The sequence below is a fragment of the Miscanthus floridulus genome, chromosome 1, assembly GCF_019320115.1.
Source record: "Miscanthus floridulus cultivar M001 chromosome 1, ASM1932011v1, whole genome shotgun sequence".
Classification (NCBI taxonomy): Eukaryota; Viridiplantae; Streptophyta; class Magnoliopsida; order Poales; family Poaceae; genus Miscanthus; species Miscanthus floridulus.
This window is the reverse complement of record NC_089580.1, coordinates 168996995-169014028: the sequence shown is the minus strand read 5'-3', so window position 1 is coordinate 169014028 and position 17034 is coordinate 168996995. Positions and strand designations below refer to the sequence as shown.

The following is a 17034-nucleotide window of genomic DNA, read 5'->3' as shown; positions in this document are numbered from 1 at the left end:
ACATCCCTGAAACAAAGCCGTAGCGTTAGCATAAGCACTGTACTAGCTCTAATAGTGGTAAGGAACATGATGATTATAATAAACTTTTCTACAGCATAAAAAAAGAACAAAACCATGTTCCCTGCCCGTCCTTTTACAGGTCGTCAGGATTCCATCGCGGAGGCCGGAGAGCCAGGGATCAAAAGCGTTCCAGTCTTCGCCGTGCGTTCTCACATCCCGATTCCCGCCTCGCCGCCCGCCGCCGCCGCCGCGATGACTCACACGTCCATCCGTCCCATGCATGGGTCGTTAGCCCATCTGCAGCTATATCATCAGTATATTTACGGCCTGTTCGCTACTTGGTTTCTAGGCTAGTTTGGACTGACTGGTGCTGAATTGTTGTGAAGGAAAACCGTTGGCTAGCTGATTTAGGCTGGCTAAAACCAATAAGCGAACAGGCTGTCAGTCGCACGACCGAACATTGGGCCCGTTCGCCGCGATCATCACTCGCACGTGTCCAGACGGTTGGCTGTTCGCCCATCTGCAAGCGATTAGTTGCACGTCCGGCCGTCTGCAGCCACCGGCGTGAGATCGATCTGCTGCCCCAGACTACGTAATCCTTCTCATTATTCCTACCCGTATGAATCGTGTTGATAGACTAGTCAGTGTACCCTATTACACTTGGATCACGATCACAGAACAATATTTACAATCATGTGTCCAACTATACTAATTTTCTAAAACAAAGTTCAAAAATTATTAGGCTAGAAGAAATGGAAAGGATCGTAATGGAGTCTTGGACAGATGGAGCAACCCCCTTGCCCAGGTGCATCATTGTCATCTCGGCCAAGCCTTGCTCTTCAACACGCTGAAAAAAGAACCCAGCAGACCAGAGGCCCTCTTATAATAAATGAACAGAAATGTTAACGCACACCCGTGTGTTTTCAGAGCCGGTGGCACACTATTTTTTACCGTGCCTCTGAGTGTAGGGCCTACACCTGACTCCAACTAAAAACAGCGAACGCGATGTGAAGCTCCTTCCTCGCGCGACTCCAACGCGGCGGCGCATCTCTCTCCCCGATGTTCTCTCTCTCCCCGATGCTCCTCTCTCTCTCCGACACTCCTCCCTCTCTCTCTCCCCAGCGCCGGCGAGCCCCACCCGCATCCTAGCGACCACCCGGCGAGCCCCACCGCGCCCGGATCCCCACCCGCGCGCGAGCTCGCCGGCCATGGTGGATCCGGCGAGCCTCTCCTCCCAACTTTTGTCCTTGTCCTTCCATAGAAAAAAATTATTTCTTATGATCTGTGATTTGTGATCTGTGATCTGTGCCAAGGAGTAACCGGGGGAGAGGAAGAACCTGGGGGAGAGGAGGGCCGCGCGCTGGGGGCTGGGAGAGCGGCGGCGGCAGAGCGCTCGCCGGGCAGCGGGGCAAGAGCTGGGTGCGACCGGAGGTAGAAGAAGAGGTGGAAGCCGTCGTATGGTCAAAAAAAAAAGTCGTGTGCTAGAACAGGATGAAACACCCGTGTGCCAGGTAGATGGAGCTCCTTGTCGTTCGAACTTCCAAGCAACATAGATGGGGTTTGCGCCTTTTTTTACCGCCCTGAATTTCGCAAAACTTGTACGCAAAACCTCGCGTGTTCATACATGGTTCAGGCTAGCAACTTGCCCGCTATAGTTTTCTTTTAAAAGAAGTGAAGAAAGGCACTACTACTAGTGCGTGTTTAGTTCGCGGATTTTGAAAAGTTGGTTACTGTAGCACTTTCGTTTTTATTTGGCAATTAGTATTTAATTATGGACTAATTAGGCTCAAAACGTTCGTCTCGTAATTTCCAACCAAACTGTGCAATTAGTTTTTTTTTTCGTCTACATTTAATGCTCCATACACGTATCGCAAGATTCGATGTGATGGCTAATGTAGCATTTTTTAGGAATTTGGTTGGGAACTAAACAAGCACTAGTTAAAGAATTTAATTTACTTTGTAACACTAGCAAATTTTGGGGGAAAGAGGGGACTAGGATTCGCTTGTAAGTCACACTTGTTTAACACGTGATTTCTCTAGTGGTGGTTCGTTGTAATTTCACCTCCGAACAGTATGATTGGGATAGATAGTATTTGACGTACATAATCGAATTGAACGTTGAATCGTTAATGAATCATTGGGGGATAATTTAGTATATCTTTTTGCGAAAGCCACGAACAGAACTGTCTTTTGCACTGAAGAAACCCGTGACGGCTCTGCTAGCCTGTGTGACGTAGAGTAGGCTGCATCAGACAACGATGTTTGGTCACATTTTTTTCCTTCATTCAGAAGACACGAACGACTAACCAAACCAGGATCCATCGTTCGACTGACTGATACTGTCACCCCGTTCGGCTTACTCAGAAACCGGCTTATTCGACTTATTTTTTCAGTCGGAACAATGTTTTTCTCTCATAATAATTCAGCCAGAACAGTGTTTTTCAGCCAAGCTTCAGCAAGCCGAACGGGAATATTGTAACCTATCTTTGCCCCAGATGTGCTGGAACATGTCGATTCCATGTTTCTACTGTTGCTAGGCTGAGACTAAGAGCGATACACACAGCAGTAACTACTTATTAAATATACTATTAGCCGCCCTTCTTTGGATCGCAATCATGCAAAACCCCTAATTAGATACTACTACTACATTTCCTTTGCCTTTCTTTCTTTTCTTTGGGGGTTACTACTTACTACATCTTGCGGAACTATGCACAACAGTTTCGGCAAGAACGAACACGGTTTCTACTACTAGTATATAAGGTTAAAAAAAACAATAGCCGAACACTGAAGGAAGCTCATGGCAGCGCTGCGCCCTCGCCCTTGAGACTGTCGACCATCGCCACTTCCTTCTCTTCTCATCTGAACTACGAGGACGCCTTGGACCTCTGAAACCTCGTCATCACACTCAGACACCGCCTAGACAGACGACCTCCAGATCCGTCCCTGGAACGAGATGACGATGACGGAGACGTCGTGGTGGTAGTGCCTCCTCGCGCCGCGCGGGATCTCCAGCAGCTGGCGCGTCTCCATGCCTGCAACGCAACCCAAAGAGAAGGAGTTCGTCAAGAGACCCGTCTGATCATGCTGGGGTCCATGCGTGTGCCGCGCGTGCTCGTGGACGGTTGGGTTACTCACCGGCCTTCCTCGCGGCGCGGTGCACGAGCTCCCCGACGAGGTGCTGCGCGGGGTCGCCGTCGGGCTCCGCGGCGGTGAACGCCTCCACCTGGTCCACCACCTCCTTGTTGGTGAAGTACTGGTACAGCCCGTCGGAGGACAGCACCAGGAACTTGTCCTGCGAGCCCGACGATGCGGTGGTGGCACCGCGACGGCGCGCAGGTCATGTACGGGTCCGTGCCGACGTAGTTGATCCTGAAGGCTTCCAGAAGCCTGCTGTTCCACTTGGGCTGCCAGAGAGGGGGGGTGTTTAACGAACATCGACAGAATCGTCAGGTTTGCACATTGACATTTGAGCCAATTTTGACGCTTTGGGATCATGAGACCGCACAATGCGCAGAGCATGTCAGCTACTCCTACAGTCCTACTCCACCAAACCACTGTTGGACGGCCACTAATCAGCCATGATTTGGAGCGTAGGGCCTACAACTATATGATTGGTTACTCGCAGTCACAGTTCTAGTCCTAGACTGTGACAGCACAATGCACAGAGCATGTTCAGAAGAACTGCACATCTTAAACGCTAATTATGCAGAACAAGCTGCAGAAGCCTGACCGACAACAGAAATTACGTACTTGAGCATGCGCGCTGAAAACGAAATACTAGAACCGAAGTTACCTGCTTCAGGTAGGCGACCCCAAACGCTCTGGTGACGTTGATCTTCCCCTTGACCCGGCCATTGACTATGGCGTGCCGATCATTCAGATGCTGGCCCTTGATCCTCATCACCTTCTGCATCATCCCAAAATTCCGACAAGAGCGACTCGGTGAACCCAAAAACTCAATCGTGCAACAGTTTTTTCGTCGGTCTTATAATGTGTGCTTCATTCAGTACAGTTTTTCCGGTTCATGAGCAGTTGTGTCTCGTAGTCAAAACTCAAAAGTTCTTTTTTTTTACGGATGAGATGAGATGGTGACAAGAATATACGAGGATGAATTCTTGTTCCGAAATCAGTCATAATTGAAGTTCTGGATAGGAGAGGAGAGGAGCAGAGGAGGGAAAGATGGCGTACCTCCTGGACCGCGGTGCTGTGCTCTGCGGTGAGCTGCACGGCCTGCAGCTCGCGCATGATCTCGGCCTTGAACTGCTGCAGGTCCTGCGACGCCTTGCCGAGGACGTTCTTCAGGTCGGGCTCCGGCCTCCGCGCCAGCACGGCGCGGCTGTCCCCGACGTTCATCACGTAAATGTCCTTGCCCTTCATCACCATGACGAGCACGCAGGAGCCCATCAGCCCCAGCTCCGGGCTATCGGCCGCGCGTTCCTCCGCCGCCGCGAAGAACGCCTCCTCCGTCCTCTTCAGTGCCCGCGCCAGAGCCCTCAGGACGTCGCGATGCACTGGCGTCGTGGCGTTGTTGCCTGGCATGGGCACTTCCGTTCGCCTGCGCTAAGCCTCCGCGCTGTCGCCGTCGGCCCCAGCATGACAGAGGCGTTCGGCATTGCCTGCAGCCCCTTCTTGCTGACCGCACCTGGCGCCGTCGCCTGTTTTGATGTCGTCCCAGAGCACGCCTTTGAGCTCGTTGTGGACGGCGATGTAGAGGTTGGCGAAGAGGCGATCGGTCGCGTCGGGCCCATTGAAACCGTTGTAGATTCCGACGAACACCCAACCGTGCTCCTCGGACACCGCGATGTGGAACCGGTCCTCGCCGGCCATGCCCTGAGCCCACTCCACATTGTCGTTTGGCGGTGAGCGGTAGTCCCCATCGCTGAAGGAGACCTTTATCGGCTCAGCAGGATGTTCCTGTGGCCCACGGCCATAGCGCGGCGACCCGAGCTGGAGTTTGGAGGCGGTCCTCACGAAAAAACGGAGCAGGGATCGCTCGTCACGGAGACGGGAGCGCGCGGCACGGCGCTCAGCGATGAGCTGAGAAACGATCGGTTGGACCCCCACGGCCACGGACGAGGAGGCGGCCGAGGATTGGTCAGGTGGACCCGACATGAATGGTGAGTCTGTGGTGGTGGACGCCGAGCCTGATGTCTCGGAGAACCGGCCAGACGTGAACTGGACCGGCCCTGACATGGAGAGCCGAGGTGGCGCCGCCTGGAGTGGAACGGCGGTGAAGGACCGTGAGCTCTCGAACATGCACGCGATCGACAGCGGCCACGTCATTTCATTATAAAGACGGAACGAAGGCATGGACGCCGACGTCACTTGATTGGCGCTGATGGCGGCGCCAGACAGAGAGAAGAACGACGACTCCGACGACATCGCGGCAGCCGTCGTGGGCTGGTCGAAGGCGGCGCCCGATGGCACGTAGGTGAAGGAGTGACCCTAGCTGTCGTCCGGGAGCGGGTCCGACACGATGGCGGCGGCGTACGGGTCGCCGGAGAAGCATGGGTTCTTGGTGATGCCATTGCCCATTTTGTTTTCTTGGGCTTTGGATTTTGGGGATGGGTGGAGTGGAGGGTAGGGGAGAAGATGATTTGTTTATGCGAGTTGACTATAGTTGGAGTCGAGTGATGTGATGAGGGGCAGGCCCACCTCCGAGTGAATGGTGGCGCTCTTGCTTGGGGTACCCAAAGCTAAAACACCATGGTTTCTCTACGTGCTCTTACCAATTCTCATGGAAGGGCTTGTATGCTAACTCAGGCAATGAGGCTTTGGTTCCAACAACACTATCTAATTCTCATGGAAGGGCTTGTAGGCTACCGAAGGCGTTGAGGCTTCAGTTCCCACAACACTATCCAATTCTTGTGGACTGGCTTTCTAAGGCACTGAAGGCTCTAGGATGAATCAAAGAGGCTTCGGTTCTCGCTTTATATAGGCCCAAGCCGAGGGGGAGGGTGAAGAGCGGCGAAGCAACGAGCACACTCAACAAATCTAAGAGGTTGGATTCATTGAGAAAATTAATGATTGCATATCTTGAAGATACGATGATGATCGGTGCATGCATGTCTAGGTGCCGACTGCAGACATGCCGGTTTAACTTTTAGGAACTTATAGTACACGACAGAGTGGGATGGTAAATAGGTTACAAGTTGAGCGGTGTGCATTCTCTTGGATGGTTAACGTGAGATATGCAATTACACTATAATTTTATAGGTGTCATCTTTATATAGTATAGTATAGCTTAATATGTTACATACATTGCATAGAATTTACAACGAGCAATGTATCGACCTATGTGTTATAGTTAGTTGCGCCAATGTTAGTAAGGTTATGTACAACACATCCCTTAATACAACATCATGCTTGATATGTGGAGTATCCCTTTTTGTCTTAGCAAATGAGGTGTCGTCTTGCGCTCTAATACTAACAACTAACCCACATTTTTATGTCAAGGCATTATTACTTTTGTTAAAAAAATAGCAATTGGTGAGAGCAAGGGTTTTACACTCTAATAACATCAAGTAACAAGTTTTCTATAATTAACATTTACCACTAATATGGCTATCATTAAGATGAGGGGGGGTACATTTGCGTGACTTTTACCTAAACTTTCTATGCATGTAGCCATAGCTTGAAGTACTACCATTTAGGTTTATTATTTAGGTCTCAAACATCTAGAATTTCTATCATTCGATTTTAATCTTTATTTCTAAACCCCACTAACAACCCAAAACTAGAGCTGGGTTCAATCTAAGCAATTTTTATTGAGCTCATACTTGGTGTAAAATATGTTTATCTGTTCTTGTTAGTGTTATGTTACCTACTTGAACCCGGTTTGAACTTTCATGATTTTCACTGCCATAGATTCTCATTTTGTTAATACATGTGAATAACGTATAATTCACACTATTAGTGTAGGCGTATCCAAAGAACAGATATGTTAAATATATCAATACATGTGAATAATGTATAATTTACACTATTAGTGTAGTCGTATCCAAAGAACAGATATGTTAAATTTATTAATACATGTGAATAACGTATAATTCACACTATTAGTGTAGTCGTATCCAAGGAACAGATGTGTTAAATTTATTACGACACAAGATTGAAAGCATATCTTTGGGATATGATGACGAGCGGCACACTTATATCTAGGTGCAGGCATGATGATTCAACTCTTAGGAAATTAGTACACGACAAAGTTTGGCGGTTAGGACGATAACTCATATGTTCGATCGGTAGGAGATATACCATCTGGACAACCTACATGCATATTGTGAGAGCAAGGGTTTTACACTCTAATAACATCAAGTAACATGTTTTTTATAATTAACGGTTACCGCTAATATGGCTATCACTAAGATGAGGTAGTTACATTTGTGTGACTGTTACCTCAACTCTCTACGCATGTAACCATAGCTTGAAGTACTAGCATTTAGGTTTATTATTTAGGTCTCAAGCATCTAGAATTGCTATCATTCGGTTTTAATCTTTATTTCTAAACCACACTAACAAGTCAAAACTAGAGCTGGCTTCAATCTAAGCAATTCTTATTGGGCTCATACTTGGTGGAAAATATTGATTTATCTGCTCTTGTTAGTGCTATCTAAACTACTTGAACCCGGTTTTTTAAACTTTCACGATTTTCACTGCCATAGATTCTCATTTTGTTAATACATGTGAATATATAACGTATAATTCACACTATTAGTGTAGGCGTATTCAAAAAACGGATATGTTAAATTTATTAATACATGTGAATAACGTATAATTCACACTATTAGTGTAGTCGTATCCAAAGAACAGATGTGTTAAATTTATTACGACACAAGATTGAAAGCATATCTTGGGGATATGATGACGAGCGGCACACTTATATCTAGGTGCAGGCATGACGATTCAACTCTTAGAAAATTAGTACACGACAAAGTTTGGCGGTTAGGACGATAACTTGTATGTTCGATCGGTAGGAGATATGCCATCTGGACAACCTACATGCATATTGTGGGAGCAAGGGTTTTACACTCTAATAACATCCAAGTAACATGTTTTTTTATAATTAACGGTTACCACTAATATGGCTATCACTAAGATATGGGAGTTACATTTGTGTGACTGTTACCTCAACTCTCTACGTATGTAACCATAGCTTGAAGTACTAGCATTTAGGTTTATTATTTAGGTCTCAAGCATCTATAATTGCTATCATTCGGTTTTAATCTTTATTTCTAAACCCCACTAACAAGTCAAAACTAGAGCTGGCTTCAATCTAAGCAATTCTTATTGGGCTCATACTTGGTGGAAAATATTGATTTATTTGCTCTTGTTAGTGCTATCTAAACTACTTGAACCCGGTTTTGAACTTTCACGATTTTCACTGCCATAGATTCTCATTTTGTTAATACATGTGAATATATAACGTATAATTCACACTATTAGTGTAGGCGTATCCAAAGAACGGATATGTTAAATTTATTAATACATGTGAATAATGTATAATTCACACTATTAGTGTAGTCGTATCCAAAGAATAGGTGTGTTAAATTTATTACGACACAAGATTGAAGCATATCTTGGGGATATGATGACGAGTGGCACACTTATATCTAGGTGCAGGCATAACGATTCAACTGTTAGGAACTTAGTACACGACAAACTTTGGCAGTTAGGGCGATAACTGATATGTTCGATCGGTAAGAGGTATACCATCTGGACAACCTACCTGCAAATTGTGAGAGCAAGGGCACTCTAATAACATCAAGTAAAATGTTTTCTATAATTAACGGTTACCATGAATATGGCTATCGCTAAGATGAGGGAGTTACATTTGTGTGACTGGTACCTAAACTTTGTATGCATGTTGCCATAGCTTGAAGTAGTAGCATTTAGGTTCATTACTTAGGTCTTAAGCATCTAGAATTGCAATCATTTGGTTTTAATTTTTATTTCTAAATCCCACCAACAACCCAAAACTAGACCTAGCTTCAATCTAAGCAATTCTTGTTGGGCTCATACTTGGTGAAAATTATTGGTTTTTCTGTTCTTGTTAGTGTTATCTTACCTACTTGAACCCGGTTTTGAACTTTTACTATTTTCACTGCCATAGATTCTCATTTTGTTAATACATGTGAGTAGCGTATAATTAACACTATTAGTGTAGTCGTATCCAAAGAATGGATATGTTAAATTTATTATGACACAAGATTGAAGCACATCTTGGGGATTTGGTGACGAGCGGCACACTTATATCTAGGTGCAGGAACGATGATTCAACTCTTAGGAACTTAGTACACGACAAAGCTTGGTAGTTAGGATGATAACTCATATGTTCGATTGGTAGGAGATATGCCATCTGGCCAACATACATTTACTAGTGTCAGAATTATTACATGACATGTTATAATTTAATATGCTATATATTTTTTGTGTAGCGTTTATATGTAATGTTGATCAATACATTGATCTGTATGTGTTGCTTGCAACGAGGTGGGTAAGGTAAGATATGATGGTTTAGTGGCTTTAATCTATATCCTGATATGCTCATAGGTACTCTAGCAGTAATAGTGCTCGAGTTTTAGTTAACTACTACTACTTTAATTTGTCGGTATTGTTATTGAGGCTTGCTTTGGTCATATTGCACGCAATGTGAAATTGGCATGTAAAAGTTCCCATAGATTTAAATATTCTTCTCATATTAATGTTGCATGGCACACATATGGAGTTGCACTCAATTCTCGCAATGTATAGTAGGATTTTCACGAGGAGAAGTAACAAGCCCACTCAACAAATCTTTACATTTGGATTTCTGAGAGGTATTAAATTTGTATATCTTGAAGATATACCATGAGGGTGTGGTGCACTTTTGCTGGCGCAGACCCTCAAATACATTATTTAAGTGTTATGAACTTAGTATGTGATAAAGTGTTATGAATGACAAGTTACAAGTTGAGCGGTGGGCATTTTCATAGATGGTTGATATAAGATATGCAATTACGCCTACCTACATCCAGGGGCGGATGTGCCACCTGGGCTGGGGGGGCTTGAGCCCCCTACCGTGGCTGAGCCTATGGAGCCCCCCCCCCTAAATTTTTCTACCATTGGAGGATGAAAAGGAGGAGTTTGAGCGTTGAGCTAAGGTTGAAGACGATGCTAGAGAGTTGAGCTGAGCTTGATGCCTTCGTCCCCGTGTGAACTTAAGCCCCCCTAGATTTTTTATCCTAGATCCGCCACTGCCTACATCTACAGGTGTCATCATTATATAGCATATATATCAACCTATGAGGAATCTCACAACTAATAAGAAAATGTAAATTGTGTAAATACCATATCCAGTACACCACAACACCGCATCACCGTCAGGACGCTAGAATTTGTATTTATCGATGGATGATCAGTCGCTAAAGATAAACTCACAGAGCGTCTGTTTCTAATTCTCCATTTACTGATTGATTGTTTATCGCTATAGATATTCATATTTACCGTTAATCCGTCTGTACTAGTATTGCTTGTTGAGATGTGCATTCATGTAATTCTTTTGGTTCTTGACTTTGTTGGATGTGATATAAATAAAAATATGGTGTGCAAGACAAATTGGATGTTATATGTATTGACCTGCATGTGATACATATGTGTTTGTGTATCTTCATGTGACATGTGGACGCTATATTAAGCTTGAATATTGGTTTCATATGTGCTAAAATCGTATTTATTTTTTTAGTATATTTATATTGTCCCGTTGAATAGTCTGTCGCTATAAATACATGGAGTATTGGATGATATGTTGACAGATGCTTTGTAACTGATTATCTGTCGCTAAAGAGTAGCAGCGGGCTATCTGTCGCTATAAATATTTAGGGCAGCAGATGATCTGTCGGTAAAAGTGTTGTATGTCGCTAAAGATTTTTAGCGATAGCACTTGCACCGACTGCGCTATATCCGCTTTTAGTGTCAGATCGTCCATCGCAATCTCGGTGTTGTGGTGTAGTGTATCATATGTAAATTGTGTAAATACCACATCATACTTATGTGTGAAGTGCCCATCCTCGTGTTAGAAAATGAGGCGCTACCTTGTGCACTAGTACTATCAAGTAACCATCTTTTGTATAATCATGAGTTATTGCTTCTGTGGAAATGGCAATCATATCGTAGCTTGAGACGGGGGCATCTTATGCTCTAAGAACATAAAGTAACTGTTTTTCTATAATATAGTTAGAAGTTACGACTAATATAGCTATCAGCATGACTGCTACATAAACTCTTATCTAAATCTAACCATCTCTTGAGGAAGTACTGTGGCTTATTAGGTTTGGTGCTGAGGTTTTGGGCATTTGGAATTGCTATAGTTCAGATTTAAGCTTCATTTCTAAGCTCAACCAAAAACCCAAAACTAGAGCATGCTTCGACCAAAGCAATTCTTGGTGGGCTCATATTTTGATGGCCAATATTGGTTCTTCTACTCTCGTACCTACTAAACCCATTTTGAACTCCATGGTTTTGATTGTTACAAATTATCTTTTTGTTGTTGCATGTGATAATGTATACTTCACGCAATAGTATACTGGTATCCAAAGGATGAGTACGCTAAAATTTATTACGACACAAAGTTTAGCATATCTCGAAGATATGATGATGGGCGACACACTTATGACGCGACATAGGTCAGTGAGTGGGAGGAAAAGTCATATGTTCGACCGTCAACAGGAGGTATGCCATTTGTCCTACCTACTACGTTTACGGGTATCACTATTATTGATATAACATATTTTATTAAGTTGCTATATATTTTTATGTAGTACCTAGATGTAGTGGTGGGCAATAGATCAATCTATACACGACTTTAAATTAATGATGGTTTGCGTGGAGGTGATACAATAACGTACATGGTTCGGTGTATCCAACTTTCTAGCCCGATGCCCTCATAAATAACCACCATGTTTTTAAGATGTGAAGAGCCTCTTCTCGAATTAATAAATTGTGAGGTCATCTAGAAACAATGAGACCTAGTTTTTTAATAGTTATTGCCGCTTAAACTTGTTGGTATTATTGTTGCCTGCAACTGTCACGTAGAGAAAATTCCCTATTTGACACCGAGAAAATGACTCGTTCCTTTCTTAGCCCTGAAATTTTCTTCGTTCCTTATTTGACACTCACTTCAACTTCCATCCCTAATATGACACCGCAGTCCATTCCGTTAGCTAACAATAAGGCTGGATAACAAGCTGGCTCGGCTCGGCTCGGCTCGGCTCGTTCTGGCTCGTTAAGATAACGAGCTAGCTCGGCTCGACTCGTTATCCTAACGAGCCAGAAAGCCAGCTCGGCTCGGCTCGTTAAAAGCTCTAGCTGGCTCGTTAAGCTCGCGAGCCAGGTATAAAAAATACACAAAATATAATATTTGCATTTATCTAAAGTTTAAGAATAATAATAATATAAAAGAAATGCATCTAGACCAGTTACCAGTTAATTTATAGGGTCTAGATCAGTTACCAGTCAATTATAAAGTGCAAGACATGAAGTAATACAAAAACTAATATAAGTTTTGATACTTTTTTCCTGAAAGCTTGGTTCGTTTAGCTCGCGAGCGGCTCTCGAGCTGGCTCGAGTTGGCTCGTTATAGCTAACGAGCTAAAATCTTGGCTCGGCTCGGCTCGTTATCATAACGAGCCGAACCGAGTCGAGTCGAGCCAGCCATGAGCCGAGCGAGCTAACGAGCTTCGAGTTTTTCGTCCAGCCTTAGCTAACAACGTTAAGTGCCTGTTGAAAAGACCCTTTTGCCCCTCCTCATCACTGCTGTCGTTCATGAGCGCGCATGACTGGGCGTTTAGGAGCGCTTGCACGTTGGGCGCATGCCGACCGGGCATTTTTCTTTTTTTTTCATGCACGCTGGGCGCATGCATGACTGCCGTTCAGCTTCCTTATTTTTTTCATCATTTTTGTACAGCATATTTTTCAGGTTGTCGTTTATCATCATTTTTTTTCAATATTTGCACTCGGTAAACATTCTTGCACTCAGCAAATATCCAGTTTCAAGTAGTGGTGAACTATATGCTGTAGGTTTGTTAAAAAATGCTTTTGTATCTGTTGAAAAAATGTTGTAGACATGTTATAAAAAATGTTGTACAAATATTGAAAAAAATGATGATAAACGGCATCCTGAAAAATATGCTGTAAAAAAATGATGAAAAAAATAAGGAAGCTGAACGGCAGTCATGCAGGCGCCCAGCGTGCATGAAAAAAAAAAGAAAAAATGCCCAGTCGGCATGCGCCCAGCGTGCAAGCGCTCCTGAACGCCCAGTCATGCGCGCTCCCGAACGGCAGCAGTGATGAGGAGGGGCAAAAGGATCTTTTCAATAGGCACTTAACGTTGTTAGCTAACGGAATGAACCGTGGTGTCATATTAGGGATGAAAGTTGAAATGAGTGTCAAATAAGGAACGAAGAAAATTTCAGAGTTAAGAAAGGAACAAGTCATTTTCCCAGTGTCAAATAGGGAATTGTCCCTTCATTATATGAGCACACATTGTGAAAATTGAAACGAAAATTTTCCATAAATTTAAAGATTCGTTTCGCGATGAATGTGTTTTGCGCGGTGCATATGTTTGAGTTGCAACCCCCCGTCCTCTCAAATCTCAATGTTGGGTTTTTATAAAGGGCCTTAATAGCAAACCTTGAAGGACCCAACCTTGAAAAATGACGTGACTAATAGCCTGGTTTGAATTCCATTGGTGGCATACTGGCATGACCAACCAAACCAACTTGTAGCTACACAAGCAGAGGACTAGAACCACTCCCATATATTTCAAGCAGCAGGCCGTCTGAAATATTCGATGAGAGAGAGAGAGAGAGAGAGAGAGAGAGAGATAAATCAATGCGCAGAGTATATGCAACAAATTAAGCGACCGATGTCCTCTAAGATTAAATTAAGCACGCGTTGCCTGGCTAAACACGAATAGAAAATCCGCCAACAAGAGTTTGCTAGAGGTGCTCGATCTACTGCTCACGTAGAAGGCAACTTAATTGTGCCAAACACACCGATACGCACACGCACGTGTGGCCGTGTGGAATGTGATGATCCTTCGGGCTTACGGCAATGGCGTAGCGGTGAGTCCGACCAATCGAACCGTTTGCGGCGCAGGTAGATGCGCCGACGGGAAGAAATCAGGGTCGTCCCGGACTCAAGTCAAACCAACGAGGCCGTGCGGCCGCGCAGCCCGGAGGAGACGTGCCAATGCCAACGAAACTAGCCTGCCATCGGGCATCGGCCACAGTGACGACACCAGCGTCGGGTCTCCCGCGCAGTCCCGCCTGAGTGACGGCGGGTCTGCGCCGATCGAGCTGCACACCCATGCCGTTGCCAGGGGGCTGCGCGGCTGCGTCCGAGGTCTGCGCACACAACCCGCCCGCACTTGCCGCGCAGACATGGTTCCGCTTTTTTATCGGCCTCCGTCACAGCGAGGATGCATGGGCCGAAGACGGCTTTACCCTGGTGTTGAGGCAGATTTATAATTTATAATTTTTATTTTAAATTAAAATTCGTTTTTAAAAATAACTATCCCAACAAAACATTTGCATACTATCTCATTCTCATAATGAGGATCTGAATTCTAAATAGTGAGTATAGAGCCCATTCTTATTCCTTTTTTCCTGGCAGTGTACCTTAAAATTATACTATATGAAAGTTATAGAGACCATGCGAGGTCTATATTGTTGCAGTTTACAAAATTTCTGTTTGAAGCAACTTTAGTACGAAAATGATCGATGATTTCGGCACTAATATGACTTCAAATGAAAAAAAAAATTATATATCTCGTCAAGAGTTGTTGTTTTCATATAAATTTTACTTTCATGTGAGATCATATAAAAAAGAATTTTAAAATAAAAAATATAAATTATAAATTATAAATCTGCCGATATCTCTATCTCTACCTCTATCACTATATATTAGTTTCATACATTATTCTATCTCTATGCCCCGTTCGGCTTACCCCATATTCGGCTTGTTCGGCTTCTTTTTTCAGCTGGAACAGTATTTTTCTCTCACAACAATTCAGCCAGAACGGTGTTTTCAGCCAGTTTCAGCCAAAATTCTGCCAGCCGAACGGGGCTATATCTATATCTATATAGCTTATAATTCTAAACCCCACTAGCGATATGTCTCAACATAAAAGCTCTCCACCTCAGCGATGCACTACCATATGCAATTAAAGCTCACTAGCATATGTAATTGTGATGTCTACGTCAGCAAGACACATAAGCATTTTGCTATCCACGTCAACAAGCCACACAATCCACTAACATTAATCTCTATCACTCTATCTCTATATATCTCTTATAATTCTAAACCCCACTAGCGATATGTCTCAACATGCAATCTGTCCACCTCAGCGGTGCAATATCATATGCAATTTAAAACTCACTAGCATATGCAATTGTGATGTCCATGTCAACAAGCCACACAAGCATTTTGCTATCCACGTCAACATGCCACACAATCCACTAACATTAATTTATAACATTCTAAATCATCTTCAATTCCTACAGCAACGCACGGGGTATGCTTCTAGTTATACTAAAAGTAAAATTTATATCAAAGTTATAGTTCTCAACAAGATACATAATTTTATAGTTCACAACAATTTTGTTTGAGACCATATTGGTGTTGAGATATTCAATACAGGATTCATATCTTAGATTGATTTATTTTGGCACCAATATATGGTTTCAAATAGAAAAATTGTAGATCTTATCAAGCTCTATATTTTTTATATAAATTTTATCTTCATCCAAATTCATGAGAATGTTATGATTTTAAGGCGTATTGTCTAGAAAAAAAATCCACCATTCAAGTAGGTGGTATGGGAAATTCTGTTGGTGGCAATATGTTAATATCGCCATATGCCTATTTGGCCACTCCCTGATTTTTAGTTCTAGCTACCTTGATTCATCGATAACTGATTGTGATGAGGGAGCAAGGTGGGGAGGAGGTGAGAACTCATTCATAGCATGATTCTGGCGGAGATTGAATAGGGAGTAGTGAGAAGCGTATTTTTTCTTGAGCTCACAGCTTCCAAATAGAAAGTGACCCTTGTCTGCTCCCCACTAGAATCTATGTAAAGTTTGTGTGATCGGAAAATAAAAGAATCTATGTAAAGTTTTGTTGTTTGGATGAAGAGGAGTGATTATCATAGAGAATCTCTATGGAATCCTTCCAAACAGCAGTTGGCAACGGAAATATAAATGTACAGTCCTTTTTTAGAAAAATATACAGTCCTTTTTGTTGGGGCAATTATTTTTGCAAAAATAAATAAAAATAGAAAAGAATAAAACAATCGCAGACTTGTACGCTCAGCCCACTTGTGAGCACGCCAGCAAGGCGGCCTTTTTGGCAATCCGGTCCGCTGGAAGTTAGCCCAAAGCCGAAGCGAACTTTGAAGGCCCAGTTATCTTGTTATTTTTGGGCCAACGCTTTCGACGGGCCTTCCCAGTTTCCAAGTCTCTACTACAGTTTCCGTTTTGTCCAGGAATATGCATGCCGTGCAGGAGCAGTGCACGAGTCAACGGTGGGCGATGGTGCCCTCTCTGGTAAGGAGAGCGTCGGCGTCACCTGTCGCCGTCGGCCGTCGCTGCCGTCATCGGTCTCACTCTCGAAGAGCGGTTGCTCCCGGAGTCAAAATCGCCCGGTTGTCACGCTTTATTTTGTGGTGCGCTGCCAGACTCTCTCGCTCTCTCTCTCTCTCTCACAGCCACACCATCGCCAAGTTAAATGGCCTTTGGACGATCGCTGTTATCGTAAAGCTACAGCGACGACTGTCAGGACTCTGAAGATGGATCTAACGCTGCATACATTGATCGCTGCACACACACACACCAAACAAACAAAAAATCCTAGTGTAGTGTCTGATGATGAATCTGTTATGTGGATTCTGTCGACATCAACCTGTTCCTCTACACGAGTACGTACGTGGCTCAACCGCTCGAGACACATGACGCGCAAATGGAATGCGTCAGTCCGGTGATCGTTCATTTGTGGCGA

The 17034-nt window shown here is 43.9% G+C and overlaps 1 pseudogene; it reads right to left on the bottom strand.

Moving 5' to 3' along the window:
• Positions 1 to 2606: 2606 nt before the first annotated feature.
• LOC136501704 (probable protein phosphatase 2C 31) lies at positions 2607 to 5535 on the bottom strand (annotated as a pseudogene).
• Positions 5536 to 17034: the final 11499 nt, after the last annotated feature.